The following is a 6000-nucleotide window of genomic DNA, read 5'->3' as shown; positions in this document are numbered from 1 at the left end:
AAATAAACGTACTTATGATATGTTAAAACAAAAACCAGCACTGATAATTAAAAAAGTAAATCTTAAGTCGGTAAATGGAAATTCATTATATGTCCACGGATGTGTAAAATTGAGATTCAAATAGGGAGCATATATAAAGAGCACATGTTTTTTGTAGTAAGTAACGTTAATAGAAATGTTATTTTAGGAAGAGACTTTTTACAAAATAATGGTGTCCGTTTATACTTTGATTTAGGATGTTTGAGGATTGATAACTGTTATGTACCTCTAGAAGAAGATGTACATCTTTCAACGATAGCGAGATTAACTAGACATACTGTGTTAAAACCACAAACTGCATATAGACTCTTTGCTCAAGCTAAAAGAAACTGCATACGTACGAATACAAATTATGAATTCAATGGAATAAGCAACTCTTTCTTTGATAATGAACCTGGTTTAACAATTGTTAATTCAGTAGTCAAGACAACGCGTGATAGACAATTTCCCATTTTAATTATAAACAATAAGCACAAAACAATAAGGCTTAGACGACACTGTGCCATAGGGCGAATAAAATCGGTAAATGATAATGAAATATGCTCAGTACAAGAAGTTATCAAAAATAATCAGCCGAAATCAGGCTTATCTAAAGATGAAATCTTATCAGATTTACGTGTAGATGAAGATCAAAAAGAAAATATTCTACCGGTACTCTTAAAACACAGAACTCTCTTCGCAAGAAATAATTTAGAATTAACACAAACTCCAGCGATAGAATTTACCATAGATACAGGGGATCATCCGCCCATTAAATTAAGGCCGTATCGAACACCATTAAACAATAAGGTATTCATAGATAAAGCCATCGACGAAATGCTAGCCGCAAACATAATAAATCCATCAAGAAGTCCGTGGAGCTTCCCTATTGTTTTAGTAGATAAAAAGAAAAATAACCATGACTCAAACAAAGATAATAGAGACGAGAAAAGGTTTTGTGTTGATTTTAGACAATTAAACAAAATTACAAAACCAATTGCCTATCCATTACCATTAATAGATGATATATTGGCGTTATTAGGTAAAAGTAAATATTTCACCAGTTTAGATTTGATATCGGGATATTGGCAAATACCTATAAAGGAAGAGGACAGAGAAAAAACGGCTTTCGCTTCGGGATTCAGGGGTCTATTTCAATTTAATGTTATGCCCTTCGGTGCCTCCTCCGCCGGTGCTATATTTCAAGAATTGGCTAATAAAGTACTCAAAGGTTGTGAGAGCTTCGCTGTGGCGTATCTAGACAATATTCTAATATTTTCACCTGACTTGCAATCTCATTTATCACACGTAGATACAGTACTACAGAGTCTCAGTAAACATAACCTAAAGCTAAAACTATCAAAATGTCAATTCTTACAAAGAGAGACTAGATACCTAGGCTTCATCATAGATCAAAATGGTATAAGGCCGGATCCGTTAAAGGTAGAAGCGATCCGACAATTCCCTAGGCCAAAGTGCGTGCGCGATGTACGATCTATCTTAGGTGCTACAGGATTTTATAGGAGATTCTGTCCGTCGTATTCAGAAGTAGTCGAGCCTCTCATTAATCTCACGAGAAAGAATGTCCCATTTAAATGGTCAAAACAATGCGAAGATAGTTTCCTACAATTAAAAGACTCATTTACGCAATCCCTTATCTTTCATACCCTGATCCAAAAAAAGGTTATATTCTGTATACGGATGCATCTGATAAATGCGTCGGAGCCTGTTTGACTCAAAAATGCGACAGTAACGAGACCGGGGATTATGTGGGCGAAAAGCCGATATTTTTCATATCGCACAGATTAAGCCCCACACAATGCAAATATAGTACCATTGAAAAAGAATGTTACAGCATATTTTACAGTCTAAGTAAATTGCACCATTATTTACACAATGCTGAATTTGTTATAAAGAGTGATCACAAGCCGCTTAAGTATTTATTGGAAAGTCCGATGCAAAACAAGAAAATACAATTATGGGCCTTAAGTATAGCGGGTTACAACTGCAAAATTATATATATATCGGGAAAAAAGAATATTATTGCTGACTTTCTAAGCCGACCTCCAAAAACCAAAATAAAGAATAATCAATGCGATCAAACAGAACTAGAATTAGATATTAACGATAAACATTTTACGATCAATTCGCAAATAAATAAACAAGACCAAACACGCGAAATTAACGTAATCGACTCTACAAACATTGACCACAAGCAAATAATCGATAATATTATTACCCCGCAGCCAATCCCAGTCGACGACACAGCGTCGAACAATCATATATCAGGGCTTAATATGCAAATAGATCAAGAAAAAGACCCTCATATATCTGAGATTAAAGCGAGATTAAGATTAGGGAAACAGAACAAGAGTGAAGATGATAGATATTTAACGGTTGATGACATACTGTACTACATATCAAACGTAGATGAGGAACCTACTCTCAGGCTGTTTGTACCTATACACCTGACTGATTCAGTTGTCAAGCAATACCATGATGAAAACGGACATCCTGGGTCTCAAAGGCTTTTCCAGACACTAAAAGACAAATATTACTGGCCTAAAATGTTCAAAGAATTGAATGATTATGTATCTAAGTGCATTATATGTCAAAGTAGAAATTTAAAATCAATTAAAGCTCCCATATCGTCAGATACCTCAATACCGCCGTTTCCGTTTTCAGTTGTTTCCATAGATATATGCGGTCCATACCCAACAACGCTTTCCGGAAATATATATATAATATGTTTCGTGGATCAATTTTCAGGATATATAGAGGCATTTCCGTCGCCGGATAAATCTTCTGATAGCGTAATACACCTGTTAATGAACGAGATTTATTGCCGTCATAGTTGTCCTATAAGTATTATAACTGATAACGGAAAAGAATTCACAAGCACAACTTTCACTGAAACATTAAAATCAATGAACATTGACCACGTAAAGACGACAATATATCATCCCGCGTCTAATGGCATGAACGAGCGTTCAAATGGGACTATGAACAATATACTATCAAAACGGGTTCAAGAAAATGTACAACAATGGGACGTACATTTAAACATGTCTTTAGCGGCAATGAGATTTAGTACATCCGAGACTTCGAAGCACACACCGTTCTTCTTACTTTTTAATAGAGACCCTTTTCTTCCAATAGACAACTTGTTAAAGCCTAGACGTAAATATCACGGTGAAGATTATCATAAAATAATATTAGAAGAACAACACAAATCATTTAAAAAGGTATGTGCCCAAATTCAAAAATCGAAACGTAGACAAGCTGATTATGCGAATAAAAATACGAAAGATATTAAATTCGAAATCAATGACCCCGTTTACTACAAAAACTTTCAACGTACAAATAAATTAGACAGTAAATGGATGCCATATTATCGTATAATCGAACAAAAGTCGCCATTAACATACGTAATAAAGAATCAGTTAGACAACTCAACTATTAAAGTTCACGCTGATCAAATAAGGCACGCAAATATCGATGAATGGCCAGTGATAAATCAACCGTTAACGCGCCCGATTAGAAAAGCAAATTTAGCCTTTGCGGACGACACATTATCTTCTGATAGCGATTCAATTACGTCAGTACATAGGTTACCTGTAATTACGCAACAGATCCGACAGATTAGAGATAATACGGACGACGAGGAAAATATTCCGCTTGCGGAACTGCAAAAACATTTTAGAAACAAACAATTCGCGGATATACAGTCAAGCTCCAGTGTATCAGATACGATGCATTACAATAACGGTAATTCACAAAACTCACCTGTACGTAGGTTTGAAAATGATTCTTCAGACGATCAGATGCAAATTGACGCGGTAGCGTTAAAACACAAAAAACGAAAATTGACAAAAAGACTTCACGTTCAAATAACGAAATGAAGAAAGCAATTTTCACGTGCCTTCAGACAATGGCTGAACACATGTAAATGAATGGACTACAAAATAAAGCGAGATAGATGTCGAGACTTAAAGACCCCAAAAATTTTGTATATAGAGAAATATGTTTTGAATGTATATGTAGTATATATGTAAAAACAGGATTATAGAGGACGGTATCGTCCGATTTTGATAATGTATCGTCATTAGCATTGATTTACGGGTTTAGAATGAAATGAAAATGTCATATTTAAGTCTACGGGTGATATAATAGATATATTTCAGTAATATGTAACGAACAGGAAATATAAGAATCGTGACTCGCAAAATGCACATAAACAATTAGTAGGTACATTAAGAGGGAAGAAACGCGACATTCCGATGCGTAAAATATAAGAATCGTGACTCGCAAAATGCATATAAACAATTAGAAAGTACATTACGCGGGAAGAAGCGACATTCCGATGCGTTTTCCAGGTGTGAATACAAATTGTAGATGTCAAATTGAATGGTTACCCGCGAGTACAGAGGCGTAAAAGTCCGGTATACACACGTTAGACGCCCATTACTTGATGACAGGCGTGGGTCACGAATTAAGCGAGTACGTAACGAAATTGGTATAAATAACCCTCAAAATAGGCGGACTCACTAAGTACGTTCGATTACGTGACAAGCTTATGACAACGCACTTGACAACGACATTAACCAACGCTAACTTATGCCCTACAGCGCTCAGGTAAACACCATTTTAGGCATAAATAACATTTTAATACGGTTTGTAAATATCCTTAAAAGCAAAGCAGTGTACCTTTTATTAGTATAATGTAAAAGATACAACTATATTGCAATGATTCATTAACAATTTGATACTGATCGAATATGTAATTTATTCTTTTTCGTTTCTTTATAAGAATACCTACATTAAGACAAGGGATTTTGTTCGTAAATTTTTGTTCTCAAGTAAATAAAACATAATAAAGCACAATGCATTTCATTGAATAGACAAACGCGTATAGTTTAAATAAAACATCATAAATTTGCGTCATGAGAATCGCGTTCCTTTAGCGCATTAATTTTATTTGGGTATATCTTATCATAGGTGTGAATAGTAATCTGAGTGCTTATATAGCAAATACCATTAATATGTAAATAAAAGGCCCGTTTATCATTTCATGTAATTGACCCTATAAGATTTGCCAATGCGATACAAGTTTAGGAGAAAAGCAGCGCTCCTGACATCGTTGGCGTGGTTTGCCTGCAGCAACATGCGTTCATAACGCATTTGAGATCGTGATCAGATCTTAACACCCCGACAAAGAAGAAGAATATGTCATCGACATACCGATATCTTCGACGACGATGTATCCGTCGAGAATCAGATGACGTAACAGACGACTTCAATTAGGATCCAACATTGTCGACATGGATCCAAATTGTGAACCAGCATCAGTACCATACAACGAGTGGACTGTTAATGGACATTTCACGCGTCGTCGAAAATGATTTTTAAAGATACGATGATATGAATGGACTTGATGATGAAAAATTGCGCGTACTTTGTACATTTATTAGGTGAACATTTTATCGTCTATGAACTTATATATATATATATATATGTGTTTTACCTTTATAACATGTACATAAACACTAATTATAATACTACAGTCATGAATGCAGACATTCTCCAGAACTATATATAATAAACATTTGAAGTATTCTAAATCGTGCAACAGCCGAGGACCAACAGCTTCTCCGACCGACCATCATCGTCTTCATTCGGAAGCCGTCGTTTCAATCGACTGCATGTTACCATCTACAACCAGATGTCAAATACTCTCCAACCGGACGTCTCATCTCTTCACCTAGACGCCACATCGCCTCCAGCAAAGATGTCAAAAATGGACACTATTCGTATTGGATTTCCCAAACCAGTGACACATTCCACTTCATTGTGATTGACATTGACTATTTAAATATTCCGACGTTTTATTATTTCAGCAGAAACATTCGATAAAAATTTCATTAATAATATGCAGATTTTCATCATATATATGTTTTAGTCACTGATGTTTTCATGTTTGCG

This window comes from Dreissena polymorpha, chromosome 10 (assembly GCF_020536995.1).
Source record: "Dreissena polymorpha isolate Duluth1 chromosome 10, UMN_Dpol_1.0, whole genome shotgun sequence".
NCBI classification, from domain to species: domain Eukaryota; kingdom Metazoa; phylum Mollusca; class Bivalvia; order Myida; family Dreissenidae; genus Dreissena; species Dreissena polymorpha.
This window is presented reverse-complemented; position numbering follows the sequence as displayed.